Source organism: Tursiops truncatus, chromosome 1 (genome assembly GCF_011762595.2).
Source record: "Tursiops truncatus isolate mTurTru1 chromosome 1, mTurTru1.mat.Y, whole genome shotgun sequence".
Classification (NCBI taxonomy): domain Eukaryota; kingdom Metazoa; phylum Chordata; class Mammalia; order Artiodactyla; family Delphinidae; genus Tursiops; species Tursiops truncatus.
Window position 1 is genome coordinate 52,201,628 of NC_047034.1, and position 17,357 is coordinate 52,218,984.

Here is a 17,357-nt window from a genome sequence, read left to right on the forward strand (position 1 = left end):
GCTGTATTCTTTTACTTTTTGCTTGTCTGAGGAATTCTTTATGTCTCCTTCCATTCTAAGTGATAATCTTGCTGGATAGACTATCCTAGGTTGCAGGTTTTTCCCTTTCAGGTCTTTGAATATATCTTGCCACTCTCTTCTGGCCTGCAAAGTTTGTGTAGAAAAATCAGCTGATAGCCTAATAGAGGTTTACTTGTAACTGACTCTTTTCTCTTGCTGCTTTTAGAGTCCTCTATCTTTAACTTTTGCCATTTTGATTATGATATGTCTTGGAGTAGATGTGTTTAGGTTCATCTTGTTTGGGATCCCCTGTGCTTCCTGTACCTGGATGTGTGTTTCCTTCTTTAGGTTTGGGGAGATTTCAGACATAATTTCTTCAAATACATTTTCAACCCTTCTTTCTCTTTCTTATCCTTCTGGAATTCCTATTATGTGTAGATTAGCATGCTTTATATTATCCCATAGATCTCATATGTTGCTTTCTTTTTATTTTTTTCATCTGTCTGCTGTCTGCTGTTCTTATTGAGTGAGTTCTGTTATTCTATCTTCCAGATCACTTATTCAGTCTTCTACATTATTTAGTTTGCCACTTATTGTGTTTAGCTTGGTTTTCATGTTGGCAGTTGAGTTGCCGAATTTTTATTGGTTCCTGTTTATGGTTTCTAGTTCTTCATTGCAGTGATCTGCATTTCTATTGAGAGTCTTTCTTAATTCCATCAGCATTTTTATAACTCCCCCATTTTAATTAATTTTATTGGAGTATAGTTATTTTACAGTGTTGTGTTAGTTTTTGCTGTACAACAAAGTGAATCAGCTATATGTATATATATAACTTCTGTTTTTTGGATTTCCTTCCCATTTAGGTCACCACAGAACACTGCGTAGAGTTCCTTGTGTTATACAGTAAGTTCTCAGTAGGTTCTCATTGTAGTAGGTAGTAGGTCCATCCACCTCACTACAAATAACTCAATTTCGTTTCTTTTTATGGCTGAGTAATATTCCATTGTACATATGTACCACTTCTCCTTTATCCATTCTTCTGTTGATGGACATTTAGGTTGCTTCCCTGTCCTGGCTATTGTAAATAGTACTGCAATGAAAATTGGGATGCATGTATCTTTTTGAATTATGGTTTTCTCTGGTATATGCCCAGGAGTGGGGTTGCTGGGTCATATGGTAGAACCCTGGGTCTGGTAGACTTGAGAGGTCTGTTTCACTGTTTGTTCTTTTAGGGGATTTTTCTTGTTCTTTTAATTGGGAGTAGTTCCTCTCCTTTTTCATTTTATTTATATTTCTCTGACTCTATGAATTTAGGAGAAACAGTTATCTACTGTGGTATTGAAGGGCTGTTTTATGTGGGAGCAACCCTGTGTAGACTGCATGAGTCCAATATTCTTGTTGTGAGGGCTGTTATTTAGTATAGATGCTTGCCATATCTTTTCTCAGTATGTGTTGGCTCTCGTCCCATTGATAGGAGGTGTGTTTGGTGTTGTGGTGACCAGAGCCTGGAGTGAGTGTTGGGCAGGGTCTCCTCTTTGCTCTGTGGTTGTCACAACCCTTTTGAGGGCAGATCCTGCTCCCGCGTTGTTGGAGTAGGAGACCCCAGATCTGGTTCTAAGCTGTGGTGTGATGTAGGAAGGACTGGAGTGCTCCCTCTGGGGAAGGGGCCACTGTATGTTCTTCCCCAGGAACTGTCTTCCAGGATGTGTGACTCTGTGATGCTGCCTGCTACCTGGTGCGCATCCACAGAGATCACTGTTGCTGGCACTGCCCTTGGGGGCTGCCTCCATCATGGGAGCACTGGTAATTAGCTCAGAGAACCCTCAGGCATGCATGTGCACTCACACAACCAGTGGTGTGAAAACCCACTGAAGCTGTGTCCCTGTACCTGCAGTGGGAGCCAGGAAGTCACCCCACCTCCATATGTGTGCATCCACAAAATTTGAAGAACCCAGGGTGGCTGGAGCCTTGCCCACTGTGAGCACTCTGATCATGAGGCTGTTATGGTGGACCCATGCTCCTCCCTTCCTGTCTTGAAAATGGGGCTCCTATGGCAGACCCATACTCTGTCCTGCACGCACCCCAATTTGCAGGCCATACTTCAGGCCCTTGGGGCTGTCTCTGCACAGCCAAACTGAGTCCTCTCCCTGGGTCTGCCCACTGAAGCCAGAAGGTCAGCAGCCAGTCACTGTGCACACCAGCAGGTGTGCATTTCAGGCTGGGCAGTGTGGTGACATGGCAAGGACCATCTATGCTGGTCTCTCTTTACCCTGTGGGGCTACAGACCAGCTCCTGCACACTGCTCTCGAGCCTCTGAAGCTCCCTGTCTGTGCCTATGGACCTTCCAGCCAGGGAAGGGGGTGCCCAGGGTGAGGGAACATTTCCTCTTTCACAGATCCCTCCCAAGGGCACAGGTCCCATCCCAATTCCTCTTTTTCTCCTTTTTCCCTTCCTCCTATCCAGTTACGTGGGGATTTTTCTTGCTTTGTTTGTATGAAGTCTTCTGCAAGCTTTCAGTAGGTATTCTGTGAGAATCGTTCTACATGTAGATGTGTTTTTGATGTATTTGTGTGAGAAGGTGAGCTCCACATCCCTCTACTCTGCCATCTTGATCCCTTCTCATACCACTTTCTTATTGTTTTTTTTTTGTTGTTGTTTTTTTTTTTTGCTGTACGAGGGCCTCTCACTGCTGTGGCCTTTCCCGTTGCGGAGCACAGGCTCCGGACACGCAGGCCCAGCGGCCATGGCTCACGGGCCCAGCCGCTCCGCGGCATGTGGGATCCTCCCTGACCGGGGCATGAACCCATGTCCCCTGCATCAGCAGGCGGACTCAACCACTGCGCCACCAGGGAAGCCCTATTATTGCTTTTAATGTCTTCTTTTTCTATAGTTATCCTCCACCTTCCATCCTAATATTATTTTTCTTTATCAGTCTCACCAGAAGTTTGTCTTTTTAATAGTCTTTTCAAAGAACCATCATTTCCATTTATTCTTGTTTTCTGATCATTAATATTTGTTTCTATCTTTTCCTCCTTTCTTCTAAGTATTTATTCTGTAATGTTTTTCCTGTTATTACTATTATTTTTGACAGAAAATATCTATTTTGATTTACCTAAATATGTATTTATTTCTTTTCTCACCACTACTTCTTTTCTTTTTATTGAAGTATAGTTGATGTAAAATATTATATAAGTTACATGTGTACAATATAATGATTCACAATTTTTAAGGTTATAGTTCATTTATAGCTATTATAAAATATAAGCTATATCACCCATATTGTACAATATATCCTTCTTGCTTATTTTATACATAATGTTTTGTACCTATTAATCCCTTACCCATGTATTACCCCTCCCACTACCCACTCCCAGTGGTAACCACTAGTTTGTTTTCTGTATCTGTGAGTCTGCTTCTTTTTTGTTATATTCACTAGTTTGTTAAATTTTTTAGATTCACATATAAGTGATCTCATACAGTATTTGCCTTCCTCTGACTTATTTCACCTAGCATAATACCCTCCAAGTCCATCCATGTTGCCACAAATGGAAAAACTTTACTCTTTTTTTTCTTTTCTTAAAGTTTTTAAATTTTATCCTGGAATATAGTTGATTAACAATATTGTGTTAGTTTCAGGTGTACAGCAAAGTGATTCAATTGTACATATACATGTATCTATTCTTTTTCAAATTCTTTTCCCATTTAGGTTACTACAGAATACTGAGCAGAGTTCCCTGTGCTATATGGCAGGTGTTGGTTATCTGTTTCAAATATAGCAGTGTGTACATGTCAATCCCAAACTCCCAGTCTATCCCTCCCTCTACCCTTCCTTCCTTGTACTGGTAATTTCATTCTCCAAGTCTGTGGGTCTGTTTCTGTTTTGTAAATAAGTTCATTTGCATATTTTTTTTGATTCTGAATATAAGCAATATCATATGATATTTGTCTTTGACGTACTTCACTTAGTATCATAATCTCCAGGTCCATCCATGTTGCTGTGAATGGCATTATTTCATTGCTTTTAATGGCTGTGAAATATTCCATTGTAACTATGTACCACATTTTTATTCATTCATCTGTCAAAGGACATTTAGGTTGCTTCCATATCTTGGCTATTATGATGCAATGAACATTGGGGTGCATGTATACTTCGAACAAAGTTTTTCTCCAGATGTATCCCCAGGAGTGGGATTGCTGGGTCATATGGTAGTTCTATTTTTAGATTTTTTGAGGAACCTTTATATTGTTCACCATAGTGGCTGTACCAATTTACATTCCCACCAGCAGTGTAGGAGAGTTTCCTTTTCTGTTCACCCTCTCCAGGATGTATTGTTTGTAGATTTTTTGATTATGGCCATTCTGGTGTGAGGTGATATCTCATTGTAGTTTTGATTTGCATTTCTCTAATAACTAGTGATGTTGAACATTTTTTCATGTGCCTCTTGGCTATCTGGGTGTCTTCTTTGGAGAAATGTCTATTTAGGTCTCCTGCTCATTTTTTGATTGGGTTGTTTGTTTTTATGGTATTGAGCCACATGAGCTGTTTGTACATTTTGGAGACTAAACCTTTGTCAGTTGCATCATTTGCAAATATTTTCTCCCATTCAGTGGGTTGTCTTTTCATTTTGTTTATGGTTTCCTTTGCTGTACAAAAGCTTTTGAGTTTAATTAGGTCTCATTTGTTTGTTTTTGTTTACATTACTCTGGGAGATGGGTCAAAAAATATATTGCTGCAATTTAAGTCAGAGAGTGTTCTGCCTATATTTTCTTCTAAGACTTTTATAGTAGCTGGTCTTATATGTAGGTCTTCAATCCATTCTGAGTTTATTTTTGTGTGTGGTGTTAAAGAGTGATCTCATTTCATTTTTTTACATGTAGCTGTCCAATTTTCCCACCACCATTTATTGAAGAGATTGTCTTTCCGCCAACATATATTCTTCCCTCTTTTGTCATAGATTAATTGACCATAGGTGCATGTGTTCATTTCTGGGCTTTCTATCCTGTTCCACTGATCTGTATTTTTTGTTTTTGTGCCAGAACTGCACTGTTTGGATGACTGTAGCTTTGTCATGTAGTCTGAAGTCAGGGAGCCTGGTTCCTCCAGCTTTGTTTTCCTTTCTCAAGATTGCTTTGGCTATTTGGGGTCTTTTGTGTCTCCATACAAATTAAAAAATTTTTTGTTGTAGTTCTGTGAAAAATGCCATTGGTAATTTGATAGGGATGGCATTGAATCTGTAGATTGCTTTGGGTAGTATAGTCATTTTGACAAAATTGATTCTGCCTATACAAGAACATGGTATACCTTTCTATCTGTTTGTGTCATCTTCAATTTCTTTCATCAGTGTCTTATAGTTGTTGGAGTACAGGTCTTTTGTCTCCTTAGGTAGGTTTATTCCTAGGTATTTTATTCTTTTTGATGTTATGGTAAATGGGATTGTTTCTTTAATTTCTCTCTCTGATCTTTTGTTGTTAGTGTACAGAAATGCAACAGATTTCTGTGTATTAATTTTGTATCCTGTCACTTTACCAAATTCATGGATGAGCTCTAATAGTTTTCTTTAGGATTGGCTATGTATAGCATCATATCATCTGCAAACAGTGACAGTTTTACTTCTTTTCCAATTTGGATTCCTTTTTATTTCTTTTTCTTCACTGATTGCCATGGCTAGGACTTCCAAAACTATGTTGAATGCAAGTGGCAAGAATGGACATACTTGTCTCGTTCCTGATCTTAAATGAAATTCTTTCAGTTTTTCACCATTGAGTATGATGTTAGCTGTAGGTTTGCCAGATATGGCCTCTATTATGTTTTATTCTTTTTTATGGCTGAGTAATATTCAATTGTGTATGTGTATATATATATATATATATATATATATATATATATATACACACACACACACACATGCACCACATCTTTGGTATCCATTCAGCTGTTGCTGGATACATAGTTTGCTTCCATATTTTAGAAATTGTTAATAATGCTGCTGTGAACATTGGGGGTACATGTATCTTTTTAAATTAGTATTTTGGGGTTTTTTTTTAATGTATACCTAGGACTGGAATTGTTGGCTCATATCATCATCTCAGTAGATGCAGAAAAAACTTTAGTGAAAATTCAACATCCATTTATGACAAAAACTCACCACTACTTCTTATATCTTAGACCTTCTCACTGAGACCATTTTCTTATTCTTTTTTTTTTTTTTTTTTTTTTTTTGGCTGTGCTGCATGGCTTGTGGGGTCTCAGTTCCCCAACCAGGGATTGAACCTGGTCTGTGGCAGTGAAAACCGGGAATCCTACCTAACCACTGGGCCACCAAGGAACTCCCCCGTTTCCTTACTCTTAATGTATATCCTTTGGAAGTCTCTTTAAGGAAAGCTTTCTAGTGGTAAGCTTTCTTAGGTTTTGTTTACCTGAGAGTGTCTACATTTTTTTCTCAGAAATTCAGAAATTCCATGTCTTCTAGCTTCAAGTATAGCTCTGCTTTCAGTCTAACTTTCATTCTTTTGTAAGTGATCTGTCTTTTCTCCCTTGCTTCTTTTAGGACCTACCTTTGTGTTTGGTGTTAATCTATTTTACTAACATATCTTCGGTTGGCCAAAAAGTTCGTTTGGGTTTTTCCATAAGATGTTACGGAAAAACCCGTACAAACTTTTTGGCTAACTCAATATTTACATGAGGTTTTCTTCATATTTAACTTGCTTGTATATGCTTTTCTTCCTTTATCTCTGGATTCTCGCTGTTCATAATTTTTAGAAAAGTATCAGTCACTATTTTTTCAGATATTTCCTCCTACTGTATTCACTGAGATTTTCATGACAGGTTATGCTTTTTTATTGTATCCTCCTTGCTTTTTATTTTCTCCTTCACAAATTTCTTTGTTCTTGTCTTTCTGCTGCTTTTTCAGTAAGTCTCTCTTCATCTATAATCAGTCTATCCAGTGTGTTTTCAACTTCAATGATTATATGATTTTTTTTGTTTCACTTCTAAAACTTCTATTTATTTCATTTTGTACATTTTCCTGGTAACTTCGATTGGATTTTGTTCCATGTTTATTTTTATTCTATCTTTTTAAAAAAATCTCATTTGTAGTTATTTTATATTTCCAATCAGATAATTCTAGTACCTGAAGTTCTTGAGGTTTTAAGTTCTTTGTTTTTTTCCCTCTCTAGATTGTATTTTAGTCCTAGTAGCTTCTTTCCATGCATGTTTGGTGACTTTATAAAAACTTTGAACCCATACTTGATTTAGTTTAATTTGTTTTATTCCAGAGGGCCTAAGTTTTTCTATTTTTAATGTTAAATGTAAATGGCCTACTTTATTTATTTTTAACGTCTTTATTGGAGGATAATTGCTTTACAATGGTGTGTCAGTTTCTGCTTTATAACAAAGTGAATCAGCTATACATATACATATATCCCCATATCTCCTCTCTCTTGTGTCTCCCTCCCACCCTCCCTATCCCACCTCTCTAGGTGATCACAAAGCACTGAGCTGATCTCCCTGTGCTATGTGGCTGCCTCGCACTAGCCATCTATTTTATATTTGATAGAGTATATATGTCCATGTCACTCTCTCACTTCATCCCAGCTTACCCTTCCCCCTCACCGTGTCCTCAAGTCCAATCTCAACATCTGTGTCTTTATTCTTGTCCTGCCCCTAGGTTCTTTAGAACCATTATTATTATTTTTTAGATTCCATATATATGTGTTAGCATATGGTATTTGTTTTCCTCTTTCTGACATACTTCGCTCTGTATGACAGACTCTAGGTCCATCCACCTCACTACAAATAACTCAATTTCATTTCTTTCTATTGCTGAGTAATATTCCATCATATGTATGTGCCACATTTTCTTTATTCATTCATCTGTCGATGGACACTTAGGTTGCTTCCATGTCCTGGGTATTGTAAACAGAGCTTCAATGAACATTGTGGTACGTGACTCTTTTTGAAGTACGGTTTTCTTAGGATATATGCCCCGTAGTGGGATTGCTGGGTTGTATGGTAGTTCCATTTTTAGTTGTTTAAGGAAACTCCATACTGTTCTCCATAGTGGTTGTATCAATTTACATTCCCACCAACAGTGCAAGAGGGTTCCCTATTCACCACACCCTCTCCAGCATTTATTGTTTGTACATTTTTTATGATGGCCATTCTGACTGGTGTGAGGGGATACCTCATTGTAGTTTTGATTTGCATTTCTCTCTTGATTAGTGATGTTGAGCATTCTTTCATGTGTTTGTTGGCACCCTGTATATCTTCTTTGGAGAAATGTCTATTTAGATATTCTGCCTATTTTTGGATTGGGTTGGTTGTTTATTTTTCATATTGAGCTGCATGAGCTGCTTGTATATTTTGGAGATTAATCCTTTGTCAGTTGCTTCATTTGCAAATATTTTCTCCCATTCTGAGGGCTGCCTTTTCATCTTGTTTGTGTTTTCCTTTGCTGTGCAAAAGCTTTTTAGTTTCATTAGGTCGCATTTGTTTATTTTTTTATTTCCATTTTTTTAATTTCCATTTTTTTTCCATTACTTCCATTCAAAAGGATCTTGCTGTGGTTTATGTCATAGAGTGTTTTGCCTATGTTTTCCTCTAAGAGTTTTACAATGTTTGGCCTTACATTTAGGTTTTTAATCCATTTTCAGTTTATTTTTGTGTATGGTGTTAGGGAGTGTTCTAATTTCATTCTTCTGCCTGTAGCTGTCCAGTTTTCCCAGCACCACTTATTGAAGAGGCTGTCTTTTTTTTTTTTTAACAGAAAATATCTATATTTTCCAAAAAGGAAAATATATGAGAAGAGTAGCATTGTTTTACATTGTTATTTTTACATAAATTTATATCACATTTTTTAAATTCAAACAGAAATTCACAAAAATTATAAACATCCGCATGAGTTCACTCAGTCCCATGTAATTAATTTTTTTCATCTTCATCTTTTCGCAATTTTATGAATTCATCCATTTTCCATTAGAGTTCTGAAAATGCTTATTCATTCAGTTCAGCAGTATAGTCACTTACCAGAAACCTGTACTTTGCAGAGTCTTTTCCGTGAATTCCTTGAAGATGAAACCCCTTTATAGGAACATTTTTGCAAAAGCATCAGAGTACACCCAGAACTGTCTCTAAATGACAAAAGACTTAAAAATGACCACGGTTAAAGATTTGATGAAAGTTCATAATAATGCAATTGACAAGGAAATTTAGTTACTTCTAAGATATACATTTTAGAGTAATAACTAGAATTATGACTTATAACATTATACCAGAACATATAAGATTCTTAGGAATTTCATGTAATGTCTGAAACATTTATATTAACATATTTCCATACAAATAACCCAAAGAAAGTTTAGTATTAGTGGGGTTTTTTTGAATTTTATTGTATTTATTTTTTTACACAGCAGGTTCTTATTAGTCATCAGTTTTATACACATCAGTGTATACATGTCAGTCCCAATCGCCCAGTTCAGCACACCACCATCCCCACCTCCTCATGGCTTCCCCCCCATTGGTGTCCATATGTTTGTTCTCTAAATCTGTGTCTCAACTTCTGCCCTGAAAATCGGTCCATCTGTACCATTTTTCTAGGTTCCACATACATGTGTTAATATACAATATTTGTTTTTGTTTTTCTGACTTATGTCACTCTCTATGACAGTTTCTAGATCCATCCACGTCTCAACAAATGACTCAATTTCGTTCCTTTTTAGGGCTGTGTAATATTCCGTTGTATATATGTACCACATCTTCTTTATCCATTCGTCTGTCGATGGGCATTTAGGTTGCTTCCATGTCCTGGCTATTGTAAATAGTGCTGCAATGAACATTTTGGTACACGACTCTTTTTGAATTATGGTTTTCTCTGGGTGTATGTCCAGAAGTGGGATTGCTGGATCATATGGTAATTGTATTTTTAGTTTTTTAAGGAACCTCCATACTGTTCTCCACAGTGGCTGTATCAATTTACATTCCCACCAACAGTGCAAGAGTGTACCCTTTTCTCCACATCCTCTCCAGCATTTCTTGTTTGTAGATTTTCTGATGATGTCCATTCTAACTGGTGTGAGGTGATACCTTATTGTAGTTTTGATTTGCATTTCTCTAATAATTAGTGATGTTGAGCAGCTTTTCATGTGCTTCTTGGTCATCTATATGTCTTCTTTGGAGAACTGTCTATTTATGTCTTCTGCCCATTTTTGGATTGGGTTGTTTGTTTAATATTGGGCTGCATGAGCTGTTTATATATTTTGGAAATTAATCCTTTGTCAGTTGCTTCATTTACAAATATTTTCTCCCATTCTGAGAGGTGTCTTTTTGTCTTGTTTATGGTTTCCTTTTCTGTGCAAATGCTTTCAATTTCATGTAATGTCTGAAACATTTATATTAACATATTTCCATACAAATAACCCAAAGAAAGTTTAGTATTAGTGGGGTTTTTTTGAATTTTATTGTATTTATTTTTTTACACAGCAGGTTCTTATTAGGCATTTGTTTATTTTTTAAATTTCCATTTGTTTATTTTTGTCCCATTTGTTTATTTTTGTTTTTATTTCCATTACTCTAGGAGGTGGATTAAAAAAATTCCTGCTGTGATTTATGTCAAAGAGTGTTCTTCCTATATTTTCCTCTAAGAGTTTTATAGTGTCCAGTCTTACATTTAGGTCTCCAATTCATTTTGAGTTTATTTTAGTGTATGGTGTTAGGGAGTGTTCTAATTTCATTCTTTTACATGTAGCTGTCTGGTTTTCCCAGCACCACTTATTGAAGAGACTGTCTTTTCTCCACTGTATATCCTTGCCTCCCTTGTCATAGATTAGTTGACCATAGGTATGTGGGTGTATCTCTGGGCTTTCTATCCTGTTCCATTGATCTATATTTCTGTTTTTGTGCCAGTTCCATATTGTCTAGATTACTGTAGGTTTGTACTATAATCTGAAGTCAGGGAGTCTGATTCCTCCAGCTCCGTTTTTTTCTCTCAAGACTGCTTTGCCTATTCGGCGTCTTTACTGTCTCCATACAAATTTTAAGATTTTTTTGTTCTAGTTCTATTAAAAATGCCGTTGGTAATTTGATAGGGATTGCATTGAATCTGTAGATTGCTTTGGATAGTATAGTCATTTTCACAATATTGATTGTTCCAATCCAAGAACATGGTATATCTCTCCATCTGTTGGTATCATTTTTAATTTCTTTCATCAGTGTCTTATAGTTTTCTGCATACAGGTCTTTTGTCTCCCTAGGTAGGTTTATTCCTAGGTATTTTATTCTTTTGTTGCAATGGTAAATGGGAGAGTTTCCTTAATTTCTGTTTCAGATTTTTCATCATTAGTGTATAGGAATGCCAGAAATTTCTGTGCATTAATTTTGTATCCTACAACATTACCAAATTCATTGATTAGCTCTAGTAGTTTTCTGGTGGCATTTTTAGGATTCTCTATGTATAGTATCATGTCATCTGCAAACAGGGACAGATTAACTTCTTCTTCTCCAATTTGTATTCCTTTTATTTCTTTTTCTTCTCCGTTTGCCATGGCTAGGACTTCCAAAATGATGTTGTATAAGAGTGGTGAGAGTGGACATCCTTGTCTTTTTCCTAATCTTAGAGGAAATGCTTTCAGTTTTTCACCATTTAGAATGAATTTTGCTGTGGGTTTGCCAGATATGGCCTTTATTATGTTGAAGTAGGTTCCCTCTACGCCCACTTTCTGGAGAGTTTTTATTACAAATGGGTGTTGAATTTTGTCAAAAGCTTTTTCTGCATCTATTGAGATGATCATATGGTTTTTATTCTTCAATTTGTTAATATGGTGTATCACATTGATTGATTTGTGTATATTGAAGAATCCCATATATCCCTGGGATAAATCCCACTTGATCATGGTGTATGATCCTTTTAATGTGTTGTTGGATTCTGTTTGCTAGTATTTTGTTGAGGATTTTTGCATCTACATTCATCAGTGATATTGGTCTGTAATTTTCTTTTTTTGTAGTATCTTTGTCTGGTTTTGGTATCAGGGTGATGGTTGCCTCATAGAATGAGTTTGTGAGTGTTCCTTCCTCTGCAATTTTTTGGAAGAGTTTGAGAAGGATAGGTGTTAGCTCTTCTCTAAATGTTTGATAGAATTCACCTGTGAAGCCATCTGGTCCTGGACTTTTGTTTGCTGGAAGATTTTTAATCACAGTTTCAATTTCATTACTTGTGATTGGTCTGTTCATATTTTCTATTTCTCCCTGGTTCAGTCTTAGAAGGTTATACCTTTCTAAGAATTTTTCCATTTCTTCCAGGTTGTCCATTTTGTTGGCATAGAGTTGCTTTTAGTAGTCTCTTAGGATGCTTTGTATTTCTGTAGTGTCTGTTGAAACTTCTCCTTTTTCATTTTTAATTTTATTGATTTGAGTCCTCTCCCTCTTTTTCTTGATGAGTCTGGCTAATGGTATATCAATTTTGTTTATCTTCTCAAAGAACCAGCTTTTATTATCGAACTTTGCTGTTGTTTTCTTTGTTTCTATTTCATTTATTTCTGCTCTGATCTTTATGATATCTTTCTTTCTGCTAACTTTTGGTTTTGTTTGTTCTTCTTTCTCTAATTCCTTTAGGTGTAAGGTTACATTGTTTATTTGAGATTTTTCTTGTTTCTTGAGGTAGGCTTGCAAAGTTATAAACTTACCTCTTAGAACTGCTTTTGCTGCATCCCATAGGTTTTTCATCATCGTGTTTTCATTGTCATTTGTCTCTAGGTATTTTTTGATATCCTCTTTGATTTCTTTATTGATCTGTTGGTTATTTAGTAATGTAGTGTTTAGCTCCATGTGTTTGTGATTTTTACATGTTTTTCCCTGTAATTCATTTCTAATCTCATAGCGTTGTGATCAGAAAAGATACTTGATATGAGTTCAATTTTTTTAAATGTACTGAGTCTTGATTTGTGACCCAAGATGTGATCTATCCTGGAGAATGTTCCATGCGACTTCAGAAGAAAGTGTAATCTGCTGTTTTTGGATGGAATGTCCTATACATATCAATTAAGTCCATCTTGTTTAATGTATCCTTTAAAGCTTGTGTTTCCTTATTTATTTTCATTTTGGATGATCTGTCCATTGGTGTAAGTGAGGTGTTAAAGTCCTCCACTCTTATTGTGTTACTGTCGATTTCCTCTTTTATAGCTCTTAGCAGTTGCCTGATGTATTGAGGTTCTCCTATGTTGGGTGCATATATATTTATAAATGTTATATCTTCTTCTTGGATTGATCCTTTGATCATTATGTAGTGTCCTTCCTTGTCTCTTGTAACATTCTTTATTTTAAAATCTATTTTATCTGATATGAGTATTGCTACTGCAGCTTTCTTTTGATTTCCATTTGCATGAAATATCTTTTTCCATCCCCTCACTTTCATTCTGTATGTGTCCCTAGGTCTGAAGTGGGTCTCTTGTAGACAACATATATATATGGGTCTTGTTTTTGTATCCATTCATCGAGCCTGTGTCTTTTGGTTGGAGCATTTAATCCATTCACATTTAAGGTAATTATTGATATGTATGTTCCTATGACCATTTTCTTAATTGTTTTGGGTTTGTTTTTGTAGGTCCTTTTCTTCTCTTGTGTTTCCCACTTAGAGAAGCTCCTTTAGCATTTGTTGTAGAGCTGGTCTGGTGGTGCTGAATTCTCTTAGCTTTTGCTTGTCTGTAAAGCTTTTGATTTCTCCTTCGAATCTGAATGAGATCCTTGCTGGGTAGAGTAAACTTGGTTGTAATTTCTTCCCCTTCATCACTTTAAGTATATCATGCCACTCCTTCTGGCTTGTAGAGTTTCTGCTGAGATATTAGCTGTTAACCTTATGGGAGTTCCCTAATGTATTATTTGTCATTTTTCCCTTGATGCTTTCAGTAATTTTTCTTTGTCTTTAATTTTTGCCAGTTTGATTACTGTGTGTCTCGGCATGTTTCTCCTTGGGTTTATCCTGTATGGGACTCGCTGCACTTCCTGAACTTGGGTGGCTATTTCCTTTCCCATGTTAGGGAAGTTTTAGACTATAATCTCTTCAAATATTTTCTCTGGTCCTTTCTCTCTCTCTTCTCCTTCTGGGACCCCTATAATGTGAATGTTGTTGCATTTAATGTTGTCCCAGAGGTCTCTTAGGCTGTCTTCATTTCTTTTCATTCTTTTTTCTTTATTCTGTTCCTCAGCAATGAATTCCACCATTCTGTCTTCCAGGTCACTTATCCGTTCTTCTGCCTCAGTTATTCTGCTATTGATTCCTTCTAGTGTAGTTTTCATTTCAGTTATTGTATTGTTCATCTCTGTTTGTTTGTTCTTTAATTCTTCTAGGTCTTTGTTAAACATTTCTTACATCATCTCAATCTTTGTCTCCATTCTTTTTTCAAGGTCCTGGATCATCCTCACTAACATTATTCTGAATTCTTTTTCTGGAAGGTTGCCAATCTCCACTTCATTTAGTTGTTTTTCTGGGCTTTTATCTTCTTCCTTCATCTTGTACATAGCCCTCTGCCTTTTCATCTTGTCTATCTTTCTGTGAATGTGCTTTTTATTCCACAGGCTGCAGGATTGTAGTTTTTCTTGCTTCTGCTATCTGCCCTCTGGTGGATGAGGCTGTCTAAAGAGGCTTGTGTAAGTTTCCTGATGGTAGCAACTGGTGGTGGGTAGAGCTGGGTGTTGCTCTGGTGGGCAGAGCTCAGTAAAACTTTAATCTGCTTGACTGCTGATGGTTGGGGCTGGGTTCCCTCCCTGTTGGTTGTTTGGCCTGAGGCTACCCAACACTGGAGCCTACCTGGGCTCTTTGGTGGAGCTAATGACAGACTCTGGGAGTGCTCACGCCAGGGAGTACTTCACAGAACTTCTTCTGCCAGTGTCCTTGTCCCCACATTGAGCCACAGCCACCCCCCACCTCTGCAGGAGACCCTCCAACACTAGCAGGTAGGTGTGGTTCAGTCTCCCCTGGGGTCACTGCTCCTTCCCCTGGCTCCCGATGCGCACACTACTTTGTGTGTGCCCTCCATGAGTGGAGTCTCTGTCTCCCCAGTCCTGTCGAAGTCCTGCAATCAAATCACACTAAGCTTCAAAGTCTGATTCTCTAGGAATTCCTCCTCCCGTTGCCGGACCCCCAGGTTGGGAAGCCTGACGTGGGGCCCAGAACCTTCACTCTAGTGGGTGGACTTCTGTGGTATAAGTGTTCTCCAGGCTGTGAGTCACCCACCCAGCAATTATGGGATTTGATTTTACTGTGATTGTTCCCCTAGTACTGTCTCATTGTGGCTTCTCCTTTGTCTTTGGATGTGGGGTATCTTTTTTGGTGAGTTCCAGTGTCTTCCTTTTGATGGCTGTCCAGCAGCTAATTGTGATTCTGGTGTTCTCACAAGAGGGAGTGAGAGCACATCCTTCTACTCTGCCATCTTGGTTCCTCTTCGAGGCTTTCTTTTCTTCATTTTATATTCGTGTCTCCTTTATCAAAGGTAAGGTGACCTTATGGGCGTGGGTTTATCTCTGGGCTTTCTATCCTGTTCCATTGATCTATATTTCTGTTTTTATGCCAGTACAATACTGTCTTTATTACTGTAGCATTGTAGTATTGTCTGAAGTCCAGGAGCCTGATTCCTCCAGCTCTGTTTTTCATTCTCAAGATTGCTTTGGCTATTAGGGGTCTTCTGTGTTTCCATACAAATTGTGAAGTTTTTTTTTCCAGTTCTGTGAAAAATGCCATTGGTAGTTTGATAGGGATTGCATTGAGTCTGTAGATTGCTTTGGGTAGTACAGTCATTCTCACACTATTGTTTCTTCCAATCCAGGAACATGGTACATCACTCCATCTGTTGGTATCATCTTTAATTTCTTTCATCAGTGTCATATAGTTTTCTGCATACAGGTCCTTTGTCTCCTTAGGTAGGTTTATTACTAGGTATTTTATTCTTTTTGTTGCAATGGTAAATGGGGGTGAGTCCTTAATTTCTCATTCAGATTTTTCATCATTAGTGCATAGGAATGCAAGCGATTTCTGTGCATTAGTTTTGTATCCTGCTACTTTACCAAATTCATTGATTAGCTCTAGTAGTTTTCTGGTAGCATCTTTAGGATTCTCTATATTTAGTATCATGTTATTTGCAAACAGTGACTGTTTTAGTTCTTTTCTGATTTTGATTCCTTTTATTTCTTTTTCTTCTCTGATTGTTGTGGCTAAAACTTGCAAAACTATGTTGAATAATAGTGTTGAGAGTGGACAACCTTGTCTTGTTCCTGATATTAGAGGAAATGGTTTCCTTTTTTCACCATTGAGAACAATGTTGGCTGTGGGTTTGTCATATATGGCCTTTATTATATTGAGGTAAGTTCCCTCTATGCCTAATTTCTGGAGAGTTTTTATCATAAATGGAAGTTGAATATCGTCAGAAGGTTTTTCTGCATCTATTGAGATTATCATATGGTTTTTCTCATTAAATTTTCTAATATGGTTAATCACTTGGATTGATTTGCATATTTTGAAGAATCCTGCATTCCTGGGATAGACCACACTTGGTCATGGTGTATGATCCTTTTATTGTGCTGTTGGATTCTGTTTGCTAGAATTTTGTTGAGGATTTTTGCATCTGTGTTCATCAGTGATATTGGCCTGTAGTTTTCTTTCTTTGTGACATCTTTGCCTGGTTTTTGTATCAGGGTGATGGTGGCTTCATAGCATGAGTTTGGGAGTGTTCCTCCCTCTGCTATATTTTGGAAGAGTTTGCAAAGGATGAGTGTTAGCTCTTCTCTAAATGTTTGAAAGAATTCGCCTGTGAAGCCATCTGGTCCTGGGCTTTTGTTTTTTGTAAGATTTTTAATAACAGTTTCAATTTCAGTGCTTGTGATTGGTCTGTTTATATTTTCTTTTTCTTACTGGTGCAGTCTCGGGTGGTTGTGCTTTTCTAAGAATTGGTCCATTTCTTCCAGGTTGTCCATTTTATTGGCATAGAGTTGCTTGTAGTAATCTCTCATGATCGTTTATATTTCTGCAGTGTCAATTGTTACTTCTCCTTTTTCATTTCTAATTCTATTGATCTGAGTCTTCTTCCTTTTTTCCTTGATGAGTCTGACTAATGGCTTATCAATTTTGTTTATCTTCTCAAAGAACCAGCTTTTAGTTTTATTGATCTTTACTCTGTTTCCTTCATTTCTTTTTCATTTACTTCTGATCTGATCTTTATGAATTCTTTCCTTCTGCTAACTTCGGGGTTTTTTGGTTCTTTCTGTAATTGCTTTAGGTGTAAGTTTAGGTTGTTTATTTGAGATGTTTCTTGTTTCTTGAAGTAGGATTGTATTGCTATAAACTGCTCTCTTAGAACTGCTTTTCCTGCATCCCATA